This window comes from Cupressus sempervirens, chromosome 3 (assembly GCF_028749045.1).
Source record: "Cupressus sempervirens isolate cs-2001-9-10 chromosome 3, ASM2874904v1, whole genome shotgun sequence".
NCBI lineage: Eukaryota > Viridiplantae > Streptophyta > Pinopsida > Cupressales > Cupressaceae > Cupressus > Cupressus sempervirens.
In genome coordinates, this window is record NC_143120.1 from 1,118,132,050 (window position 1) to 1,118,159,747 (window position 27,698).

Consider the following 27,698-nt stretch of genomic DNA (forward strand, 5'->3'; position numbering starts at 1 on the left):
TTTTATTTTTATTTAATTTTTTTTTTACTATCCAATTTTTTGATTTTTTTTAAAAAATTCTTTTTTTAAAAAATTTTCTAATTTTGATGACTCTAATATTCTAACTCTAACAATTTTCTCCCAACTCTCGACTTGTGAGTCTGGGAGTCAAAAAAAGGTAGGGGGTCCCCATTCCTAGTGAGGAATGGGGCGTGTGTTGTGAACACCACAACAAATAGCCCTGAAAAAAGGAAGAAATGACCAAGGCATTTCTTCATCAGCAAACATTCCTCCAATGTATGTCAAACACCAAATAAACTTTGAACATCTCGAGTGTTGTTCAAATGACTTTACAATCAAAATCTCAAAATTTGAAACCTTTAAACTAAGTGTATGTGTGTTGTGTATTCATTCCCTTTGATGCCTCAAGATGTAGTCTATCAAAGTTTTCTGACAACTCAAAAATAATCTTCCACTCCTCCTAGCTCATTCATTTAGAATCTCCATGAAGGCTTTTCATCGATCAATAGCTTGACTAGATGAGAGAATCAATTTGAGCGCTCTTGGTGGGATGCCACATTTTTTTAATCTTCTAGCCATATGAATAATTGCTCCATGTCATTCAAAATGTTACTTTTGATGAAGCAATAGTTTGAATATAAGATACTCTATTTTGAGAATGTATCTTTTTCCATTTCAGACCTTTAGAATCCTTTAGTCTTAACACCATATTTTTCTTTCTTTCTTTCTTTCTTTTTTTCAATTTTTTAGTTTTCCTGTATCCTAACTATGCTTAGACTTTGTAGGCAAGACATTGGTGTCCTTTCTTGGATTTGATCTCTTGTGAACATCCCTTGCATTCCTCTTTTAGAACTTTTAGAAACTCTCATGCCAAACAATGATCTTAGCAACCTGACGAGGAGACTCCTCCTATTTGAACCAATTGAAGTTTGGATTATCCCTTGTCATCTTTGACTTTAATTCAACAACACCTAAAACAATCAAATTTTTAAATTTGCAAAGTGTTGAGAACTTGTTGGTCTAGGCTTTTGATTTCCAGATTGAAAATCCCCTATTTCCACAAGAAATGCCAGTTGCTTGGTTGGTATAATACACACAATCATCCAAATGTTTTGACAAAGAAATACCTCTTCCTGAAATCAGAACCAAAGAGTGGTTAGTGAAATCTTAAGAGAAAATCTCAAGTACACCTTTCCCCCTAGAACTGACACAACTTTGAAAGGAAACACATGACTGAAAGCAAACACACAGCATGAAAGGAAACACACTTGCAAAAATAAACATGCTTGCAGGAATGAAAATCTAATCTAAATGCAAAAATAAAATCTAACTATTTTTTTTTTGTTTTTTGTCTTTCAGGCTTCAAAGTAATGCTTCAAGAATTTACCATTTGTAGGTAAGGGAAGAAATTCCCCCTATAAGGAACTAAGCCTAAAAGTGTTTTCTCCCAGAATTTTCACAATTTGACAAGGATCTATCCACAAGTGTTGAAACTTGGTATGGCTGCTTGAATTTTCTTTTGCCTTATCCCAGAGTAGAACAAGGTCAAAAATCTTGAATGATTTAATCATGGCTCTCTTTTTCAACCATCTTTTGACAACAGCTTGATGTTTAGCCAAGTCCTCCAAAGCAGCTATTCATTTTTCATCTATCTCTAAAAGATTCATCAATCTGATTTGTACTTTGTTAGCATCTTCAGCATACCCACTCATGAATTTCAAAATAGGAATTTTGAGATTAAGTGAAAACATTGGTTCTTTTCCACAGACAAGCAAATATGGAGAAGTCCCCAAAGCATTTTTTACTCTCACTCAATTTTTCCATAAGGCATATTTGAGTTGCATATGCCAATCCCTAGGATTCTCCTTCAACAATCATCTTATTACTATGATCAAGTTCTTGTTTGTAGATTCTGCTACCCCATTTCCTTATGGGTAGTAATTTGAAGAGAACTTGATAATGACTTTGTTTTCAAATGCTAACTAGGTCAAGAATGCAGATGCAAATGCGAACTCGTTATTGCACACAAGGGCAAATGGCATTCTAAATCTAGTAACAATGTGTTCTTCCAAAAAGTCTGTCACCACCTTAGTAGTGCAATTTTTGAATGTTTATGCTTCTGTCCATCATGTGCAGTAATCCATAGCTATGAGAATGAATGCATGTTTGGTTGATGATGGTGGGTTGACTAGACCAATGAAATCTAGCCCCCACTTTGCTAAGGGGTGTATCTCATACATAGGCTATAAGGGCATTGCCAGATTCCTCTCTTTATTGGCACTAGTTTGATAGATATGACAAGAGCATACATGCTCAAAAGTGTCTTTGAATATTAAGGGTCAAAAATAACCTGATCTTAGAATCATGTGGGCCATTGCTCCTACCAAACCATGTCCTATACCATACTTATCATGAAAGTGTTCCAAGAGTTCCTTTGCTTCCTCATGGCCTAAAAACTTTAGATAAATCCCTTCATAGTTTCTCTTGTACAACTTGTTTTCATGTAGCATATAAGATTCACACTTCATTTTAAGTCCCTATGTTGTGAACTATTCATCCACTTGGGGAACTAGTCTTGTAGGAGATAATAAATAACATCTTGATACCAAACATCTATCACCACTCCCTAATTAATGTCAACTTGTGATACAACCATCTTCTTATGATCATCCTATTCATTTCATCATCAAACTTGAATTCCTTTTCATTTCCATCCTAGTTATCAGCTATCATATTTGACAACCCTTGACCTCTAACTAATCTCATAGATTGAATTTTGAGATTGAATTCTTGAAGTATGGCCATCCACTTTCCTCTCCTTCCACCAAGTTCATTATGCATCAAGAGAATCTTTATTGCTGGATTAGGTACAATTGCATACACCTTACTTCTTAGTATGTAGTGATGGAACTTCTTTACCACCTTGATTAATGTGAAGGATTGTTTATCAAGGTTTGAATAATTCAACTTTGCATTCTTCAAAGGACAACTCATAAAATTAATTGGTGTTTCATCTTCCTTTTCCATTTTCTATGTGAGGATCCCTACACACAAGTGTTCAAAAGCAAAGGAATAGATCTTAAAAGGCAACTTGTAATCAGGACTCACTAGGACCAAGGCCATAGAAATGGCCATTTTGATATCTTCAAATGACTTCTTTATCTCAGGCACCCATTCTGTCTTAGCCCCCTTTTTGATTAAATCATTAAGGGGATGAACTATCTCTACAAATCCACATATGAATTTTCACACAAAGTTTATCTTTTCGAAGAAACACTTCAGTTCCTTCCGACTGTGTGGAGGTGCTAATTTTAGAAAAGATTCAACTCTATCCGGATCAATGGAGATTCTGGCTTAAAAAATAACATGTCCAAGGAGCTTTCCTTTAGTAACGCCAAATGAACATTTCTTGGGATTGAGAGATATCTTGTATTTACAACATCTATTGAATACCTATCTCAGATCAACAATGTGGGTACTTTGATCTTTTGAAAAGATAGTCAAGTCATCCATGTAAATGACCAAACACCTATTAATCAATCCTTTGAAAGATTCATCCATCACTCATTGAAATGTAGCTCCCACATTTATTAATCCAAAGGGCATTCTTCTACAGGTAAAAGTTCCCCACGTTGTTGTGAAGGTCATTTTTAGCCTATCTTCTTCATCAACCATCACCTCATTATATCTTGAATATCTATCTAGGAAAGACATCATCTTTGAACCATTTATAATTTTTAGAACTTTATCAAGTGAGGGTAGAGGATAATTATCCTTCTAAGATTCTAGATTCAATTTATGAAAGTCAACACAAAGATGAATCTCTCTAGTCTTCTTTCGCACGAGAACCAAATTTTCCACCCATGTGGAATGGCGGATAGGAAATATGATCTTAGCATCTAGTAGCTTCTTTATTTCTTTCATGATCAATGGTTTGATGATAGGATTTACCATTCTTTGTCTTTGTTGAAATGGTTTGGTGTCTAATTTCAGTGAGATGTCATGTGTGATAATCTTACGATCATAAGTCTTCAGCTCTTCATAGCTCTAGGAAATAACATCCTTATACTTGATGAGTAATTTGAGAATTTCCTCTTTTTCTTGTTAAATGCTTTTCCTATTTGTACAATTTTTTGGTTCTTCATCAGTAACCAAATTGTACGAGTCACATTCTTCGATTCCCTTTTCTTGAGTTTCCCTTCTATTAAGTGTTGATTCATCATGATCAAAGATGTGCTCTAGTTAAACCATTCCTTTTGGAATTGTGTTAGTTTTTAAATTCAAAATCCCATCTTCATCTTCAAGCCCATCATCTTTATGTCTATCATCTGGTGTATCATCAATTTATTGTCCTTCAAAATAGTGACTGCACATGATAAACTCAAGTATATGTTGATCATATTGAAAGACCTGAAAGTTTGTGATATTATCTGGAATGGATGAAACAACAACCTACTCCACAAAAAATCTTTTCAACTTGGTTCTTTCAATTGTCTGTAAAGCACTTACTAAAATGGCGAGAGCATCTACTACCATGTGCTTTCTTCTTGGAATGGATTTGATGTTTAAAGCTTCCAACATATCCCATACCCTTTTTTTGTAAGCAAGTAATCTTTTACTATTGCAAGAGTATATGGATTTTACTTGTCATATAATCGATTGAGAGTCTCCTTTGATTTGAGAGCTGTGACTGTTTTCTCCAGTGCAAAGATAAGTCCTCAAATTAACGCCTCATATTTTGCAGCATTGTTAGTACATCTAAACTCTAATCGATATGCAAGATAGAAAGACCTACCTTTTGGGTTGACCAATTCGATACCTACACTAGCTCCCATCTTTCACCTAGAACCATCAAAGCAGAGTGTCCAAATTGCATTTTCCTTGGGTTTTCTGACTTTATGTTTATTCATCCTTAATTTCTCTTTCACTTGAGCCTTGAATGATTATTTCTTAGGAACCCATTGTAACTTGCCTTGTGTAGGACTTGATGAGTCCCCTTCATAATCTATAGATAGAGGAAGTGTGTGTTTTTCTTGTTTATCTTGAATTTCTCCTATTAGTTCATTGATTTCTTCAACCTTAGGTTTAGGATAAATGACTACTGAAGTCCATCCTTTACTTTTCACATAGCATCTTCTTCTTTGTACTTTAATCATCCCAGGAGGTGGAGAAGACAAACCTCCACCATCTAAAGAGGTATCACTATATGACGCATTTAGATCTTTACTTTCCTCTTCAATCTTTTCAAATAGGTTGGATGAGTTCATCAAATTTTGACTTTCTGTGAGTTTAGTTGTTGAGGTCCTTTTATCCTTGTTTTCCATTATGTGTGTTAGTACCTTTGCTACTACTTCTTGGCATGACGTGCATTCAAACTTAGAGTGACTAACTTTGTGTAACTAACAAAATCCTAGAAAAAGGAGGATGCTGGGATAAACTTCCTCTCCTGAACATGATAAATTAGTCATCATACTATCTATGAACTGTGTCACGGTTTCACTTTTGGGTACTAGCACCTTATGTTCTTCTTTCTGATCTTGAAATGTATTGGTTGGAACCATATAGAATGCCATCACTTTGTATGAACCCAAATCTGATTGTAAGAATGCTATCTCATTCAGGGCATTGTAATCTATAATCATTGTTTTCAATTTGGGCTCAACATCTATCTTGATTTGATTGTTCAATCCTTTCCATGTCAACCACAACTAAGTGAAGTCTGTAGAAAACCATCCTCTCAGACATTTCATCCATTCTTTGCTTAGAAGCAACCCATATGTTTTCAGGATATCAACTACATGTATGTCAATACCATCCTAAATTTGAGGGTCAACTGTCTGTATTTGCACATCTTTCAATACACCACTGAATTTTACCTCTGTTTTATCCAACTGTATCACAACTCGATTAGAGGGTTGAGGACTAATTGCTAGGCTTTGAGCTATTGATAATGACATTACATTACATGAAGTTCTAGAATCAATGAAGCAATTGTGAGGATTCTTCCCATATATCCTCTTGCTAAGCAGAAATGGGGGTACCTCAACTTTGTCTTTGAACATAGTGGGCATCACTTTTGCAGCATTTACTTGTTGAGACACTATCTTTTGAGGAATAGTATTCATATTGTGGGAAACCTTTGTATGATCCAATATCTTCATCAGAGCTTCTTGTTGTTGTGAAAAATTTTGTAACATGTCAAACATGGATATATTGGCTTTAGTCCTTTTCAAATCCTCTACCACATTGTATTTCTTAGTGGACCAAGCGGGATTCTTTAGTATTGTTGGTACATTCACTTGATTCTAATTCTATTGTCCTCCATGTACTGGTCTTACTGGTGGTAGATTGTTACTTGCTCTTGGATCAGGTGGAGTTGGTTGCAAACTAGGAAGAATTCTATCCATCAAGGGATCCTTTCTATTTATGAGATTGTATGTATTCCAATTGTCATTGTAGAAGGCAAACATCTCATCATGTTGAATATCAACATCTCAACATGAATTGTTGATGTATCACAACTAGATTGATGAATGTTTTGAATTGTTCCAAGAATTTTTTTTTGAATGTATCCCAATCTCCAATGCATCTATGTGGCAAATTGACATACCAATTGAAGGAAATTTCCCCCAAATAGTAGGAAATAAGTGAAGAACCACATCCTCATTAGCAACCTGCTTGAGGTTGCAAATTTCTTTGAATACCTTGACATGATCTTTAGCAGTTTGTGTTTCACCATAGATGAATCTAGGGAAAAACTTCTCAGGATTCTTAGGGAGGTCATGGAGTGCACCTCTCAAGTTTATTGGTGAGTCTACATCATTTGTGAAAAAGGCCATCGGAGGGTTTGGTAGACCTAATGGTGGTTGTTGAGGAGTAGCTATTGGAATATGTGGTGGTCCACCAGGTAGTTGAAGTGGAGTTGGAGTTGAAGAAGATGATGAAAGTTTGAATGGAAGTGGTTGAACTTGGGATGTTTCCTTGTCACTACATGGTTTGTGAAAGCAAGTAAGCTTAAGAAACTTGTGTGCAACCGGCATAGACCTTAATGCTCACTAAAATGACGATTTTGGATCAATATCCTCCATCTTGCATCAATCTTGGAAAAAGCACACCTCTGTAGAAGTACACTTTCTCACCTTTTTGAATTTTATGCACCACGGAGTTTTATGCACCTATGCACCTATGAAGTTGTAGATCTACAGACCTATGTAATTGTGGACCTACGTACCTCCAAAGTTGTAGAGTTGTGGACCTAAATTTATCAAAAGCTCAGGAAATTTTCTAAACTTTTGTGAAGCGCATATTATTGTAGAGGTGCAAAATTCTAAAACTTTGACAAATTTTCTTCCTTTCTAAGAGTCTAAAGGGGCCCTCCTTCTAGTGCCACTTTTTTTGGGTGGTCATTTTGCACGAGGTCAATGGTAGGAATCCATTTTGTAGTTCCTCTCTTGAAAAGCTAATCTTTTGGGATCAACTCCAAGGTTCAATATTTGTCTTGGAACATACCAAAATCTACTACGTTGAAGATAAATGTGATTGTTCATGAGGAGGCCTTTTCTAGTTCTGATTATAATCTCAAAATGAAGTAAATCTATTTGCTATCTCAAAATCACACGCAAAAGAACAATATTTTTGTATTTTTGGGTTTTTTAATGAATGCAATTCTAACAGTGCAACTAAAATGAGTTACTATTCTAACAAGGGGTTAGCAAAGAAAATAACAAAACTGAAAGCAAATAACATGAAATTGAAATTCTAAATGGACATAAGCTATAGAAAAAAACACGTTGTGAGTTAAACTTTCAAAGAAATTGGTAGGAAACCAATGAAAATAGGAGCAGCACTTCCTAGAATCCACTGATGCAATCGTCAGTGAGAAACTTTAACAATCATATGATATTTCACCTTTAACAAATCACAAGGCCACAAAATGTGTACTCATGCAAGATGAAAAGCTATGTAGGCACAATTTGATGATCTCTTCTCAAGCTCGTTACGTCAGTAGAATTCATAAATCTATGTCAAACACCAGAATTAAAAGATCACACAAAAAAAAACAACACAATAAACCTTTGGCTCAATCAAAATCTCATGAATAAAATTCACAAAACAATGACACATTCAAGCAAGAATCACTACACTCCAAAGGCGAGCATCAAAAGCATAATTTTATTGCATAATAATGGAAGCCCTTGTTACATTTTACAATGGGGTATTTATAAGAAATCATCTCCTCAATTTGTATTGAGAGAGAGATATCTTTATGCAATAAAATAATTTTAAATCATTAAAACAAACTAAATATATATAGACTAAGAATTAATCTAGTGCTTAGAGGGACTTCAGCCATATTTTATTCATTAATTGAATGCATGAGCTCTTTACATGTCAAAAACAAAGAAAACATAAGAGAGAAAGTAGGAGGAAGCCTTCAGTCAAAGTAAGAGCATCTGGAGGTGCCAAAAATAGAATTTGGTCCTTCACCAGGTGTGTGTCAGAGTTAAACTATCATCAAATGCATTTTTGATAAATGGAAGGTGCTATTTTTGGAACTAGTAGTTAACCGTCGGTGCACCTCTGAATTGCAGAGTTGTGGACCTGTGCACCTGCAGAGCTACGGACCTACATACCTTGACTGGGTCAAAATCTCAAAATTTTACTAAGTGTCAAAATTGAAATTATGGCATTTAGGTTTTGTTCTTCTTCATCCCAAAGCTATGTTTGGATATTTGCACTTCAATTTCTCTATCATCTCAGTAATCTTAGCTACATCTGGAAGACCTAAAGCCTCATACTTGTCTTTTACCTTCTGTCTATAATTGTCTACCTCACTCTAGGTATTAGCAAAATCCCCGAGTTTGCTATCAAATTCTAACAGTGCTTCTTTAGTCCTAAAGGCTTATCAAATGTCTTCATCATCAATAACCTCCACAAAAATCTTCCTAAAATTCTCCACTATTGTCTCTATAGGTAACAACTTTTCACATTCCTCATCTTCAAAAATATCCAAGAATGCATCACTATTCTATCTCTCTACTTCCAAAATTCACTCTCAGGCTTGGTCATTGAGCCGATGAATCTCCTCGTGTAATGTCTCCATTAATTTATTGCTATCCGATATTTTCTCTAGCTAATCATCAATCATGTCCAATTCTTCCCCAGTATATACATCAATCAAAACCCAATATCTTTGGACCTTTATTGCTTGTAAAGTCTAAAAATCCTTACTCCAAGCACATATCTCATCCATGATACTGAAGTCCTACTTCAAAATTGCTACAATCTTATTCATGTTCTCCTACGTAGCATGTAGTAACTTCAAATTCCATGTGATGATTGTAACACCTTTCTCCTCAAAACTTTCTCGTCATTCCTGAAAAGCCTTCAAAAATGTGTCAACTTGCACACCTCCCCCTTCTCTAAGTACAGTGTTGAAAGTATGCTCCAAGTGTTTAGGATCAAGAGGACCAATGACTTCAGCTAGATATCCTTTTAAGATCTTAACCTACCTTCGAAGTGCTTGGAGTTCAATCTCTTCTAGCATATGGACTTGAGGAACTCTTTGACTCCCATAGTCATCATTTGTCAGGCTGAATCCTATGTAGGTTTTCCCAACATAGCATCCTTCAATTCATAATCTTTGAGACTAAGGCCATCCACATTTGTACCTTCAGGAGGGAGATCCACATGTACAAATAAATCCTAGTTCTATATGGTGGTGACAAACACCAATGACATTGCCTCATGTGATGGGGACTTAGGTTTGTTCAAGATCTCTTCAATGTCACAAATGTCATCCTCTAAAGCATGAAATTAAGGCTTAGTACTCCTCATTATTTCCTTTCGAATCCATCCAAGGATGCATCCCACAGAGGACCTAGCTCTTGATGATGAAGGAGTATGTTCTACAACCTCCTTCCCTTTGTCACTCCTACTAGGAGTTGTATCCTATTGTGAGGCCTCCTCTTTTGTAGCCTCTATCTCAGTAGACCCTATATCCTGAACCTTAGTGTCTTGGGAAAGTGGTTGAGAATATTCCACCATTTGTCCCTCTGACACTTCACTGGTCACCATTTGTTCTGGTCTCTCCTCTGATGATAACTCCTTTTGAACTTGCTCTTCCTCTAATCTCTAAGGTGGAGGAGTCACTGAGCCCTATTCTACCATTGTAACTCATGGTGGAGATAGAGGAGTAAGATCGGAAACCTATGTATCTGGAGGCATTTTCATCTAGTCTTCTTGTTGAGGTTCACCTATAGGGGTGTCCCTAATCTTATCCTTGATCAATTCTTTACCTATGGGCATGAAATCAAATTTTGACATTGAGAAAACATCATCTCTCTCTTCACTCTACTCATCCACCCAATGCTATGCTTCATCTTCCAAAGAAGAGAGTTCTAAGGGTTCTACTCAAGTGGATACCGAGGTACTCATGGCACTCTTTCTCCTTTGCAACTCTATGGCTCTACCTAGCCAAGTTCTTCCCTATAGGGGCACTTGTTCTTCCTCTTCCTCCTCTTCATCTCCCTTTGGAGTACTTTTAGGAATAGATGGATTAGCCACTAATCTTCTACTGATTCTTTTCCTTTTCTTCATCCAAATCTTAATTCTTTTCTTCTTTTTCTTGGAGGTAGAAGGAGAAGCTAGCTCTTCTTGTATATGAGCAATGAAGGCCTATGGAATCTCTCCCTCTTCTGGTTGGCTAGACATCATGGGAGGCAACTATGGTTCATCTTGTACTTGGGTAGCTCCAGTATCTTGGGACCCTTGTGGACTCTGTTACTGATGCTAGGGAGGTGCTTGTTCTATCTAAATCCTCTAAGGAGAGGTTCTCTTTCTTTTATTCTTTCCCTTCCTTTTAGGAGGGTGATAATATCCAACCGGGTGATCAAGCTGGTACACTATTTTTGGCCTGATAGGAGACTTGGCTACAAAGGTAGGAATTGTGACTTTCTTTACTCTACCTCTTTCTGGCTGAGCATGTGCATGAATGATTATAGTATCAAGAATTGGATCAAGTGGAAAAGGTTTCTTGATCCAATCCTTCATCATTCTAATAACATGCCTTGCTCGATGATTAATATCCTTGGCCTCCTCCCTATCAACCTCAGCATTCATAATGGGTCTTTTACCAATTTTGTCTACATTGAATAGGGGGTCCAGTAATTCCTTAGAATCTTATTGCTTTATCTCCTCTAGGATGTTCAACTGGAGAGCCTTTTCTGCTAGATATAAAGTCATCCTACAATGGTCCCTAATGTAGACATTGTAGTCATTTGTGGCTTTCATCCAGTGATCTTCAATAGCATCCTCATGATGGAAATATCTTCCTACCAGACTCTCCACTTTCCCAACATTGTCAAAATATGGCCAGGGAGAGTTGTATTCTTCAAGAGGATAGTTCTCCCACTCCCATTCTAAGAATAGAATGTCTTGCTTCTACTTTACCTGATATGGTCCAATGACCAATGGACATGCCCATCAAGGTCTTCATTGTCTCTTTATCTTCTCATAGGCTAACTCAATTTGTCAACAAATCTCCGACAACACTAGCTTGTCACTTGTGTATCTCAGGAGCTTCTTAGGATTGATGGATGCACTAGCTACCCGTAGATAGGTGAACATTTTGAACTGGATGAAGTAGGCTCCAAGAACTATGACTTGTGCTTTGGCTTCATCAGATAACCTCTTCCCATAGTCTCCCTCAATGAATCAAATGATTGTAAAGATGAACACATCATTCATGATTATGTATTCTTTTCTCTACGATGAGAGTTTCTTCTTCACCAGCTTGGGGTAGACTATGTATGGCTAGGCATTGGAATCCTGCATACTACCTCTCCTATACAAACCAAGATAGTTTTTTTGCCCTAGCTATAAGCAGGTATACAATGTAAGAAGTCACATAAAACTTCTTCTTATCCTTGACTATCTTTAGTTGCTCACACAAGTTTTCACTTAGTGTGGTGGCCCAGTCCAGTGGTATCTTTGCCTATTTGATGGTCTCCATGAAGTTGACCATAAAAGTGCTAAGGTGACTTGCTGTGAGTAAGCCCATGAATCTTCTCTGGAGATTGATAGAATATCCAATGTCTTCCTTCATATATCTCGGAGTCATATCCACTTTGCCTGTTATCTTTCCCCTCAGAGGCTTCTCAAATTGATAAGATGATTGTATGATGTCTATGGCCTCCTGCTGATGCTCCCCGTACCATCTCTCAACTACTTCATACGAGAGTCTAATGAATTGGTCTACTCTCAAAAGATGGAAGACCCTTTCAATGTTGTCAGGTTGTAGGTCCAAAACCACCTCTCCATTGACACTCTTGACAACTCTTTCATTAGAAATGAAATGTTGTGATAGGGCCATGATTAGTTCAACTGATTATACTTATACAGGGTGTGATGCTGCATTTACTAACCCAGAACAAATCAACGTGGACACCAAGGTTGATCTCTCTATTGGCTTGTTGCAAATTCTTAGGAATTCTCTTAGATCTGTGTGTCTGAGGTCGATATCTCTGATTTCTACGTAATCATCATGGAATCTCAACTTTGAGGGTACACCCTGGAACTTGAACATGACTATTTTGGGTGCCATTCTAGATGTGGACACCATTTGATCACCTACACGTTATGAGAGAACAAAACAAACACTAATTAATTAATAGATAAAAACTAAATGCAAAAGAAAATGTTTAATTAAAAATAAATAAAAAATGAGCATAAAATAATAAAAAAGCAAAAAATGTCCCTTTGGTTTATTTCATCTCTTTTATTATTTCCCCCTTTTTTATTTTTTATTTTTTATTTTATGTATATATATATATATATATATATATTATATATTTTTTATTTTTTATTTTTTTAAAAATGTATGGAAACTTGATGCATGTGCACATCACGCTTGAGAGTGTAAATAGTTAGGATTTTGATGGCACATGGGCACATGAAGCAACGTGCATGGATTCGAAGTGGGCATCATGACGGTGCAATAGAACATAGGCATGTCAAGTTTCAGTGGATGATGGAATGGAGTTGAAGCATTATGCAGCAGAGGAGGTCAAAGGCCATGGGTGCAGGTGCCCCAGTGCAAAGTTTGAAGTAGTATGGGTAATGAGTTTAGAGCACCATGGGTGCGACCATCGCAGGCGCTAACACCACGAGCAATGAGTTCAAGTGCCATAGCCACGAGCGCAGTAGTGCAAAAATTGAAGCGCCACTCATGAGGGTGCCACGGGTACAAGTGCTTTGGGTGCGAGATTTTTGAATGCCATGAACAATGTGTTTTTGGTGCCATAGCACGAGCACTTAAAGTGTTGCATGATGGAGATTTACCAAATGCTAAGTGTGCAGAGAGAGTAGTTACCTTAGCACTGCGAAGCTGTCTCAAAAAAAGCCCCCTCCCAAAACATGCTAAGTGCCAAGAGAGAGGAGGGGTGTGGGGGTTTTATAACCCCCTCACCATGCTTACAGCCTCGCGCAGGTGCACAATGCGAGTTCGTGTGCATGTGTGTCGTGCTATTATTTTTTTTTTTTAAACTTTTCCAATTTTTTGATCTTTTTTTTTGTTTTTTAATTTTTCTAGTTTTTTTTATTTTCTAATTTTGATGACTCTAATATTCAAACTCTAACAATCTTCTCCCGACTCTCAACTTGTGAGTCTAGGAGTCACAAAAAAGTAGGGGCATTCCTAGTGAGGAATGGGGCATGTGTTGTGAGAACCACAATAGGTTTTCTCCAATGGTTCTAATGTTTGAAATTGACTTAGGGCACTTACATAACCCAAACTACACCATTGGTTTAAGTCACACACTTCCACAATCTATCAAACCCCAAATTCACTTAGTAGCCCTATTAGCCCCTATTAGCCCTCCTTAGGAGGTTTTTGAGGTCTATCTACCAAAAGTCTCAAACAAGCCCCAAAAAAAATAGGGTTTAAGATACCCTTTTCAAAGTTGTAATAAATCCTAAAGCATCAATTTTCAATCCCACTCTAGCACTCCATTTCCTTCACTAAGCAACGTAGTCTTAATTGGCTATACTAGGCTTGGTTTACAAAGAAACCATTAGGAAATGGGCTCATGGAAACATGCCCAATACTCAAGAATGATTGTGTATACTACTCCAAGTTATTCCCAAATGCTCAGCCCTCCAACAGGTCTCCTCCTCCTGTTTAGCTCCAAATAGCATGCTCATAAGGTCAAATCCTCTTTGGTACTTGACTTAGGGCCGGTTAGGAAAAATAGCAATACTTCTTTCCTAGTATTGAAACCTTGTGATGAAGACATAAACCACAACCAGAATGAATGCAACAGGGGAAATGGGGAATATTAGTATCAGTAAAATATGCTACTAAATTCAGTACATGTAAATAGACCCAAATACATGCCCTATGGGCTTATGATTGTCAAATCCTAGAGAAAAATCCTCCTCACAGTACCTTCTCTCAAACTCCACCAAGAACTACCTTTACAATGCTAGAAATGTTCTTAAATAAACCCCAATTATGTTTAGGGTTAGGAATACATTCTAGCATATGCCATTTAGAATCCACCACCAAAATAGAAGGTTCTAGAAATCACCTTAGAAGCCGATGTAAAATTAGAAGAAAACAAAAATGATAGTCCAACTTCTGGGAGGCATAACTTTTGATCTAGGACTCTGATTGATGAACTGTTTACATTTTTGAAAATCCCTTGAAGTGTTGTATAGCCCTATAGACCAGCTTTGCTCATCCCCCATTTTTTGGGCCCATACAAGGTCATTTAATGCCTCAAATCTGACTCAAAACCACTCTTAGGAGGTCTCTAAGAAACTTAAAACTGCAATAACCTTCAAACAATAAATCCTTTTGACCTAAATTTTTTTTCTAGAGTGTTTTAAATTAAAAATATAATCATCCCTTCAACTTACACCCTCTAACTCATCATAATTATGGCTGAATTACAAAATAACCCATTTTCAGCATTGAAATGTATCCCAAGGTGATCAAAAGCTCTAACCCAGAAAGCCAATAGTGGAACTATGAGAGTTGGAATCTTTATTTCCCCCAAATGGGAACACTTTAAATAGAAACTAACACTAAGCATATTTTTTGGTGATACAAGATTGCCCTTACACCACTAGATGCTCCTACATCACCTTGGAATTATTGAGAGGACTCAGTTAAATGATATTCCCCAAGAGACCATGAAAAACCAATTTTAGGGATGACAGCTATGGGCCCATCTTTGGAATTCACTCAAAATTGTTGTCCTACAAACCCTCCTATACGAAAACTTGAATAACTTAAGAAAAACTCCTCATTAAAGGATGAAACAAAAAGAAATAGAAAGGTAGATCCAAAATCTTTTTCATACAATAATTATATCAAGCATTCCAATTCGTATAATATACACAAAGTATAGAAAATAGTGAAAAATGCTTCAAAACTGAAAATCTTTTATTGCAACTTCTCCCAATCCATTCAATATGCCTTTTATGACCTCACAAATTGGGTATTTATCAATCCTACCTCTATCCCAATGGTTCCAAATATTATTTGAATAGTTATAACTCCTTTTCAACTAATTTTCATTTTTAAGCAACTTTTGCAATTTTGCACAAAAAGTGCAACTTTTGCAATTTTCATCATATTTCAATTTTAGGACTTGAAAACATTTCCAACTTATTCAAAACCAAATAAAAAACACTAATCCTAGGCTATCTTGAACAAAAACTCAAAAGACCCAGTTTTTCCTAATTAGAAACCTTTTCTTATAACTTGTATAAAGTGGCCTAGGCATACATGAAGGTGTCTTTTGATTACAATCATGGACATGTCCTCCAGGACTTAATCTAGCCTAATTAGATGAAAAACCAAAACATTAAACTAAGACACATAGTAGTGCCTTGGTGCTCTGCACCACATAGCCCATAGGGTCAATGAATTTGACTCTTGGCTCAACTACTTCCATGCACGTGACATCTATCTCTACCATAAAGCAAATATCATTCTTATACTTCTCAACTAGTGATAGTGGTATTTTGCATGTCTGTTTGATTTCAGTCTTAAAAAATTTCATCATTCTAGAGATATCTTATGTTATCCTTTCCTTTGACTATTTTCTGTAATGATGACTGATCATGTTCATTGTCCATTTGTTTCCATTCCACCCATAACTAGGCATACTAGGAAACTTCTACATAACTTGAAAGAATAGATGTATAATCAAAGACTCAAGTCTAAATATTCCATTCTTAGTCTTCTTAATATTTTTGATGTTATCCAAGATTTGTTTCTTAAGAATTTCACACATATTTACTTTCTCTCTCTTTATTGCCATTAGGTAAGTTGCATGAATAAATCTAGCAGGCACAAAATTTATTCGAGAACTATAATTCATCTTATACCCACTAATCTTTCTCAACACTCTAATACCAATTTCTTTAATCAAGTCAAGTCTCATGGTTCTTCCATCAAATTTGGTTTTTAGTGTAGTTTCCACTAACTTTTTCACATTCTTCTCTTTCATGGGGTTACAACCATCATTTCTAAGGCCTGTAGCCTTATGAATCATATCATTGTCTATCATTAATGATATATCTCCTACCTCAAACATATCCTCATGAATACAGATGGGAATTATTCTTGTCCATTTATGGTTGTCAAATTCAATGTAAAACATATATGATAATGTTTAACTCATCTAAGTGCTCATAAACTTGTTTCAAGGATAAATTATTATTGCAAACCAAACTCAATTCCTTATGGATATCACTATCACCAATACTCTCAAACATACAATGGATATAGGCTCTAATGTCTTCTACGTGTAAAACATTTGATGGAACTTGTGAAAATGATCCTAATGGGTCATCTTCCAAAGACACATAAGGGTGTTACTTAAACTTGTATCTAGGGCATTCATTGACATCATAGACTATTGGAGTAGTCATTTTTTAAGATGAAAACCTTATAATTTTGACTATACAGATGATAGATACCTTGATTTCATGTAGCTAGGTTTTTTGCACTTAACCCTCTAAATTGCTTTCAATTTGATTCAAATGCTATCAATTCTCTCTTTACTACTCCTTAACTCTTCACATGATTGAATGATGCATAGGATCTCATTCATATTGCTTATATCTTGCCAAATTGATCTCCACATTAATTGTGCAAGTACACAATTTATAAAAGGTTATTTCTGATTGCCAGTAAACTTATTTTCTTTTATGTGCTTACATGTGATCTCAAATTGACATGCACTCTTAACCATAGCTTTAACTCATCATGAACTACTTCATACTAACTGCACAAATTGTAATACTACTTTTGCTACCTTTTCTATCTTTTTTTATGCTAATTCTAATCTGATTATGATCTAGGAAATTATATACTAGTGAAAATTGCATCAAAGGTGTACAAATACTTAATGTCTAAAGTATAACTAAAAAGACATCAAATATTAAAAATGACATAATAATAAATAGAGAGAACTGTATCACCAGATATAGAGAAGAGAGAGAGAAGAACCAATTTGATTTTGGAGTTCATCTGGTCTAAGTGGACTATATCATTGGGTCTATCTCAATTGAGTGATCGATCTATAATTGATGCTACAAAAGTCACACTAGGACTTTTGAAGAAATGGAATGCAATACAAACAAAACTTGAAAAATCATAAAGAAAGAAGAAAAACTAAGCATGATAAAATTGTCACTCAGTGCTTATTATGATGATAGCTCACATCTACATTTCAACCTAGTCACTTTTGATGCTCCTTCTTTCTTGCAAATTGCACGAGCGATGGTAACAAAGCCTTAGCTTGAAACATTCCTTCACCTTTTTACTTTGGGATGGCTGACTAAAGGTGTCACTAGAAAAGCTCCATATATTTGCATACACATCAAGGTCATGATAAAGACTTATAGGAACATTGGTCATCAACTGACCATTTGTAACTGAGTCATAAAGTGAAGAACTTTAAGGCATTAGCTAGCCATTCTCTGCAACTCTGAATCACATTAGTTATAATAGGTGCTTCTTCAAGAGAGCCTCGCACCAAACAAGATCTACAATAAGAAGTTCAAAGTATTCTCCTTTTTGGATTATAAGAGACATGGCTTTAAATAGCCGTACAAACATCTCAATCCTCATATTTATACAACTTCATTACATATAAATTTATTTAGAGTCATATACTCATAAACATACTACCTTCCTATCAACAATTACCCTATTAAAAAGGTAATACCCACAAATCTAATATCACTAGTTAGCTAAAAATTGTTCCCAACTCTTACAAAGTTGTTCAATGAAACCTCCCTTCTTGGGTTTCTCACTACTCTATTGTGCTTCTACTAGGATTGCTTTAGGAGTGGTAGAGACTATTGGTGCTACTTCAGGAGTGGTGGAAACTACTAGCACTGCTTGTGCCTTAGTCTCTCGCATGGTGGTGTCGGGTACCATCTTGATTCCTTTCTTATCTGCTTTGGGCTGACTAGATTCTGCAAAAAACTTAGGGAAGTGTCAAAGTTCTAGGTGCAACTTCCAACACTTCTCTATCCAATGGCCACTTATCTGACAATGGCTTGTCATGTCCCCTTTTCAAATAATTAAAAATAATAATCTTTGCTAAGGCAGGCATGCTCAAAAAGGTGAAGTTTCGGCAAAAGGGTCTAATATTTGGAAACCAATGGACTAATAAATAAAAAATTATTATTAAAATATTTTTTATTAACCCCTCTTGGACGTGATTTAGGGTTATGCCCTCTTTTAAGGGATTTGGAGGCATTTTGGGCTTATTCCAGAACTTGATTTCGGCTTATTGCTTTGTTGTTCTTCAGAGGCTGCCAAACCTGTGGAGAAGGAGACCCAAGGATGGGAGTTTTTAGGTTTCTAGGAAGGCTAAGGATGCGATTTTAAAGCCATTCCATGTGCAAGCTCATGCAAAGTTTGCCCTTGTGCTAAATAGTGCAAATTTGTGGGTTTTCGGGTGTGTTTTTTTGTAAGAGTTTGGTGTTTCCGGTTGAGTATTTCATATCAGTTTGGGTTGCTACTATATTTAAAACTTTTAGATGTTAAAATGGAGCTTAATATATTTATTGGGTCATGGTTAAACTTTTGTGATAGATTATTAGTGTTTTGTGATGTTTCCGGGCTATTTTGTGTTATTTTTGGGAGCTCGATGAGCATTGTTTTTGCCCTCCATTTGGGATCTGTTGTGTAAATGTTATATAGATCTGGAAATGTCATTTTTTAGGCTGTTATTCTGCTGAAATTTTTGTAAAAAATTCCACTTTCAGATCTATTAATAATATGTGAAGCTATGAAGTTTTTAGCACTATTTCGGGCATACCCGATTTGGGGTTTATTGAGAAATTGGTGGATCTTTGAAATATTGGTTTTTTGATTTTAAAAATCTGATTAGAGGCTTGAAATATTTCGGGCATACCCGATTTGGGGTTTATTGAGAAATTGGTGGATCTTTGAAATATTGGTTGTTTGATTTTAAAAATCTGATTAGAGGCTTGAAATATCATATAAAATTAGAGGAAGGGACATTACATGGCTATAGAAGTTTTGGATCTTTTCATGCATCTTGACCTTCTTCTTCATAGAAGACTCAGCCTCAACATTGTCCAAGGAATTTTTCTTCAACAAGGCTTCAGAGTTCTTGTCAGTTTCTCCATATCCCAATCCTTTCTTTTGAGGCCTCTACTTTGCCTCAATGGGATGGGCCATGCCTTACTCATGGATGCCCAAGCCTTTGCCACTATATCCCATCTTGGACATTAGTTTCTTATGAATACCCTTAGTGTGCTCCTCAAAGCTCCCAATAGAGTGGTGTTCAAGTTCCTGCTCATGTTCTGATGTAGAAGACTCCTCTATCCAATCACTATGGTTGGTAGGGGATTGGAACTATCTCAAGCACTCCATTTGTTTATAAAAATCACAATGGCTTGCATTCTCCTTCAAGCCATAATTAGCCCATTTTCCATGGCCACAAGGGAATCCTTGCTTTTGCGAAGACTTCATAGCTGATGATGTAGTCATACTTCCTAGTGGGGTGAGTGGAGAGTATGATGCACTTCCTTCTAATCATGGGCTTGGTACATACATGCCCACACTCTCCAAACAAAGAGGACTCCTTCCAATATTCTCCCTTCAAAACATCTCATGCAAGCTCTACTTTTCTCGATTAGCCTCTTCTAGAAGCCTTCAGAGATTTGCATTCTCTAATCGAAGCTGGTGATTAGCTTCTTCCAATTTTTGGACTCTCTCATCTTCTTCTTGATGGTCTTGAATGAATAGTTCCATTTTCTCTATGATAGAGTGAATAATTTCCATCATAGATGGAGTTAATTCCATCTTAGATGATTCTCCCTTTTCTAATGTCATTAGGCAAAGTACACCTACAATCACTTCATATACAACTTGCCAAACTAGCTCTAGTACCAAATTTGATATGATTACAATCTAGGCAATTATATACTAGTGAAAACTGCATCAAAGGTGTACAAATACGTAATGTCTAAAGTATAACTGAAAAGGCATCAAATATTAAAAATGACATAACCATAAATAGAGAGAATTATATCACCAGATATAGAGAAGAGATAGAGAGAAGAACCAATTTGATTTTGGAGTTCATCCGGTCTAAGCAGACTATGTCTCTGGGTCTATCTCAACTAAGTGACCAATCTATAATTGATGCTCCAAAAGTTGATTACAACATACTATAGTCCATCCACAAAGTCATGATACAAATCTTGACTTGAGCCATCTTTGTTACAAGCTCTCAAGGTGTAAAACTAGTTATTGAAGAGCAGAGAAGACTTTTCCTGAAAAGGCATTACTACAGAAATAGTATATCATAGCCTCGCATTCTCTTGATTCCTCCTACAATAATTCTTCTCGTCTAGAGAAAATACTCACATTCCTCTTGACATCTAACTGATTAAAATGCAAATGCATTTAGAATGCCCTCTCTGGAATGGCTTAGGAATTTCTTCTCTGGAATACCTAGGAATGTTGCCTAGGAATAATGTCTATGTTCAAAATGAGCTCCTACTCCCCTTTTATACATAGAACTAGCTTAAAAATAGGCCAAAGCCAAACATTACAATAATAGGCCTTTAACAGATCACCCCCTTCAAAAATCCCCTTTCCATTTAACAATTTTGGTATTACATCAATATTTAGGGGTTTAAACCAATTAAGAAAACCTATTTTAAAGGGAGCGGGCATTTGGTTAACACTTAAATAAAATATTTGCCCGATATATATCAAATTTTTTTCATGGTGCAATGGCCACCCAACATTTTACCCAACATTTTACCCAATATTTGCCCGATATATATTAAATTTTTTTCATGGTGCAATGGCCACCCAACATTTTACCCCTGCCGATAGCCATTTAAAATAGAATTGGTGGCTTGTACAACTTAAATAGGCATTTTTTTATAACAACCTTGAACAATATCAGTGGCCTAACAATCGATGCCTAATTTTGTTAAGCAATGGTCATAGGTTTGACCCCAGCCACCAACCTCTAAATCAGCATCCTTGACACGTCTGGCCAATGCATGACTGCATGCCACATGGACACCTTCTTGACATGCCACATGGACCCTAAACACAAGTTTTTGGCCACGGTATCATGTACACTAGATGCCACATGTCTGCCTATGAGCTTCCCTGATGACATCATCATGCCACATGGGCTTCCTTGCCACACATATGTCATCATTTTAAATGCCCATGTCATCATGTTGACATTATCTGTATGGACTTGCCACATCACTGGTCAACCTAGCAACTTTGACCACCCATAACTCTTGCATACGAACTTCATTTTTGATGAAACGATCGACATTGGAATCATGGCAATGAGTCCTTTGACTTGATGCCATTTTAAACCAATTTGGAGATGGTCAAAATTTCCCACCTATTTTTGGTTAAACCTTGATATGCCTATTTTACCATGACTTTGACCGGGCATAACTTTGGTGTCTAGGCTCTAATTTCGTCGAAACAAATGTCCTTAGAAAGCTCTCGATGAACCCTTCAATTTGACGCCAACTTTGACTGATTTTTGGGAGCTTGAATTTTTGCCACCTTTTTCATGACTTCTACTCCAAGGTTTGACTCAACTTTGATTGGTCATAGCTTGAGCATACAAACTCCTTTTTCACCCATTCAAGTTGCATTGGGTCCAAAATTTTGAGGACTTCAATCTTACACCAATTGTTGGAGTTTTGGGGATACTTCAAATTTTGATGAAAATATCACCTAGATCAAATTTAGTTATACAAGGTCCTACATTCAAATGGGATGAATCACAAATAATTGCTAACTTTAGTCTATCTTCAAGTCCATTAAATGATTGTTCTTCCAATACTATGTGTGAGCTTGATGGATCATTTTCCTTGAAAAATATCTCTTTGAATTCTTCCACATGTTCTCTCAACTCATCTTTTTGATTGTTATTGTTTTTTATCATTTTTTCTAACATTTATGTTGTTATTCCTTTTGAAATTTTGATTCTTGTTGATGTTCCTCATCTCCATTCTGCAAGATTTTTCTATATGACCAAATTTATTGCATAGCTAACATACTAGTGCACTGTTTATTTGATTAGGTCCAAATTGGTTAATTGATTCTCTACAATTTTTGGCAATGTGTCTAAATTTGTTACATTTGTAAACATAATGTTGCTCCTTGATCTACTAGTTCCTTCATTTGATCTCCTTCTTTCACCAGCAAGGTTAGTATCTCTAAACATTCTACTATTGCTATTATTACTTTTAAATTTAGGTTTCTTACAATCAACTACTTTATGACCAAAACCATGAAAACTATAGCAATAAAAATTAGTAATAGGTTTGAATGAATTACCTATATAGTTTCTCTTCATATGACTAACTTCATTACATATACATCATCTACCTTTAAATTTATACCTTACTTCCTTAGGTGATTAAACTTTCTCGGTTGCCTATAGTTCATTAATTTTCTTAGGTTGACTTTCTTTCTCAACTTATTTTGATGCATCTTTAGATTGACTTGATTCAATCTTATTGTGTTCACCCTTCTTATGTTCAATGTGTTCAACAACTGGTTCTGGTTCCTTTCTTGTTTCAGATTTCTTTTCTAATTTTTCTCCAATAAAATATCCAAGACTAGTCTTATCATAGGAAGGTCTTTAAAAATATAGTTTCTTGTCAATTTTCTCACTACAAGAATATAGATTTTCCAATTGTTTCCTAGTCTAGGTTAACTTTTATTTCATAATAGTGTTGTGTTTCTCAAATTATGCATGTTTGGACTTAATGGATTCAAGTTCAAATGTAACTTTTGTAAGATTGTATCTTAGATCCACATTCATAAATTTCAAATTTGACTCAACTTTGCTATCATCTTTCTTCAAGCTTATCTTTAGTTCAGTGGTCTTAACCTCATGTTTTAGAATCTTATTTTCTTTCTTCAATCTTGATACTTTATCACTATCTTTTGTCTAATCTTTAGGTTCCTTTCTAGATTTGAGATGATCAATCTTGTCTTTCAACTTCCCTATGTAGTATTTTGCATCTTCATACCTTTCTTTTAGGTTATCTCTTTCTTCAGTAAGAAATCAATCTACTCAAGAGCTTCTTCTATGTTCTTCTATAACTATTACATATCCATATAGATCATACTTAAGTTTTTAAGCCTATTCTAAGTGACTGTGCTCTGGTACCAATTGTTGAAAATAAGGAATACTAAGATGAGGGGTAAATAATTATTTTACAAACTTTAGCCCAAAACTAGATATTATCAACTATCTTATAACTTTCATATGAAATCAAACTAATTATATTGAATATTAAACATAAGCATGCAATAAGAGAACTCATAACACCATATTTTGTTAACTAGGAAGACCCTACCTAAGGGAAAACCCTTAGTGGGGATGGTACCCATAAAATGATCCACTAATCAAAAGAATCTGGTTAAAGATATCGACCTTGTTAGGAGTTTGTTACATGCATATAGTGTCTTGGTCCTTGTTAGAGGACTTAGGCCTTGTTAGAAGCCTCAACCCTATTAGGAGTTGTCATAAAAAAAATGACATACAAACTAAACCCATTGCCCAGTTATGTAACTTATAATGCAATTCGTTGATACAAAAAGATAGATATAATGACCTCTTTCTTGCTACTAATATCTTCAATATCTAATCTATCACCATCATTCATCACATAACTCAAGATCATGTGATCATACAACATAATTTTCATTATGTAAAGTCTTCACAAGAAGCATAGTTTACTTTGCATATTGTAATCTGTCTATATACCTTTGTTGTTCATAGAACATGTCCAGTCGATCTTCAAGCTTTCACATGCATGGCTAAATACAAAATCAACTCTTTCTCTCTTAGGGTTAACATCTAGGATATCATCCTAATTAGTCAATTAATTATTTTGTAAACAAAATAAATCCTTAACTCATAGCTGCCCATTCTCTATTATGCTTTTTTCATGTTTGTAAACTACCACAACTGGTAAAATTGTCATATCTCCTTTTGTCTTGACCATATTGACATTTGCACATACACATGTCATCTTGAAACTCTATACTATCCATACCTAATTGCACACATGCACAAAATTTCCTAGTCATCTGTACATATCAAAATGATCTTTGTTCTACCAGATAAACTATCTTATACTTAGACAATTTTCAACTCTAACTATAGAATCTTTTCCTACACATAATTGCTTCTTCATACAAGGTATATGTTTTCATAAATTACAACTTTAAATCTTTTAAAACTTATCCTACTTAGCCAAATTTCCAACATGGTCTTGACCAATAGAGAGGTATTCATGTTTGAGATGTGATAAAAATAAGTAAAGGTGATAGACAAGCTATAATGAAATTGAATAACCACCATGTACCTACAAAATTAGTGGGTATGATATTAGTTAGTAGGGGGCTATATTTATTCTTTAGCTAGGGGTAATTGTACTTTGGTAGAGAGATTTTTTCTTGAGGTGAGATAGAGAAAGTGGTGTAAATAGACAAGCCAAGGTGAAATTATAGAAATGTCATGTAGCTAATAAATTAGTGGGCATGGTCTTAACTCTAGAGGGGTATATGTATTTGGGGAAAGATAAAAATATGTGATGGTGATAGACAAGCCAAGATGGGATAGCATTTTTGGAAACTATAATTGGAAAATTTGTTATGTTAACATTGATGTCAAATCTTATTGGCAAGATAGTTGCTATCTGAGTAAAGTTCCATATCAAGATGATTGATGACAAGGATTTGGGAAGAAGAAATAACAAAAGGGCCTAGAGGAAAGGTTGAGTTGTGAGAAACTACAATTGTCACATGATCAATTAGATTTTGGAAAGATAATGTGTTGTTTAATCATAATACTAAAAGGAGAAAATAGTTGTCTTAAATCCTAGAAGAGATGATCAATAAAGAAAAAACTACTTATGCTTAATCGAGGAAGAGAGTAGAAGATTAAGGAACTAGAAGTATATATCAAGTGATGCTAGTGTTGATTGAGTAGCAATATAAACTAAGTAGAATATAGTGTTAACTAAGCATCGATATTGATCGAGTATCAGAAAATGTATGGAAAATAATAGTTTGTATCGACCAAGTAATTCAATGATGACTGAGCATCGGAACCCAATGTTGATTGAGTGATAGAACTATTAATTTTGTGAGGAAATCTTGATTTCCATTTGACATAATTGAATTCTTTAAATATGGAAAATGTGTTGAAGATAAGAATAGATGATTTGGAGCATTTAATTCAAGTAAAACTATGTTTAAGAATTTCTATGCATGGATTCAAAGATATGTTTGATGAAGTTTCTACAAGAGAAAAGAGGAAACAAAAAGATGGAAGGATTTGATGAATCTGACCAAACCCTAAGATCCATAGTGATGTTTAAACAGAAAAATATTAGAACTACCTATTTAAGGAGGTATAGGGTGAACAAGTAGATTTTTCCTTGATGCTATTGATAGGAAAAATTAAGCACGAGGCTACGAAGAGTTATGAATAGGTGAAGTGTGATCGCTTGAAGGATTTCCAAGAAGATCATATATAGAGATGATAATGGAGGTCAGTTAGTGGATCAACATATGAGCTACATTGTGATTTGTATTTTCAAGTTAGTTGTATTTATCAGATTAACCTAATATTAATTTCTAACCATTATATTAGTTTGAAATCCTTTAATCAAGGTTAACCTAACAATCATTTGTAAATCCTTTAATCAAGGTGACATTCTAATGGGATGTTTTAAAGCCCTCTGACAAGGCCACTCCTAATAGGGTGATTAAATTCTTTAACAAGGTTACATTTAACAATGTGTTTTGTAACCTTTAACAGGGTTGGCTCCTAATAGAGCTCACTTCATTAGAGTGAAAATTGGTAGCATGTTACTAGTGATTTTTTCCCAAATTGGGTTTTCATGTTAAGTCCTAGTGTCATACTTGTGTGGATGTTATCTGAGATGTTTTACTATTTATGTTTTACATTATGTAAATTTTTTACTATTAAGATAGTGGACTGCAAGTTTTATGTCATTTAATGTTTACTATAAAGATTGAGCTACTAAATGTTTAGATTTAAAGTATTTGAAGTGATTAAAATTGGATTGGTACATTTGGACTTTAGGATAACTAAATCACCACCCCCCTGCCCCCCTAGTTATTCTAAATCATTTTAATAATTGGTATGAAAGTATTGGTACTTATACACAAAAAAATTGAAGGTACTTGAAGCTAAATATCAAGAAGTACAAAAAAGAAGTATCAAGGCTGAACAAGGAGAACTTTTTTGTATGGCAGAGTCGAATGAAGTTACATCTTGTAGGAATTTGAGAAGGAGAAATACAGTATGTGGAAGATGCATTTGTAGAGATACTAAGACCTTTGACAACTTAGCACATGAAAGAGTAGCGAGAACACAATCAAGCCATTTTGGAGATTGCATCAGCCCTAAGCTATAATGATTTTTCCAACATAAAGGAGTGCACTAATGCCAAGTAAATGTGGGATACACTATAGACTATCTATGGAGGAGAGAAAAAAATTAGGAAAATTTTAAGAAAGCTTGAGAGGCAAGTTTGATGAAATGAGAATGACAAAAGGTGAAACCATTTCCCAATACTATGGATGATTCAAAGAGATGGTAGGTTCTATAAGAATATCCAATGGAAAGATTAATGATGAAATTGTGATCAACAAAGTACTAAGAAACTTACTTCCTAAATATGCCATTAGAGTCTCTAGAATACAAGAACTGAGATGTACACCTGGTAACAATCTGACTTTAGAAGGATTATTTGGTAGGTTTAATGCTTTTGAATTGTCAAACATTGATAATTTTACTCCTACTATTATTGAACTGGCTCTCAAATCATAGTTGGATCTTAATAAGAAAAGAAAAGTGTGTGAATATTGATAGTGATATCTCTAATGACGATCTTAATGATCTTGAAGTATTAAGGGCTAGAAGACTTCCAAGAGGCAAATGAAAATTCAAAGGTAAACTTCCTATAATATGTTTTTCATGTAACAAAGTTGGTCATATTGCTGCAAGGTGGTCTGATAGATAAGACAAGGATGAAAGACGGGAAAGAATGTATAAAGGAAAAAGAGGTGATCAAGACAATAGAAGAAACAAGGA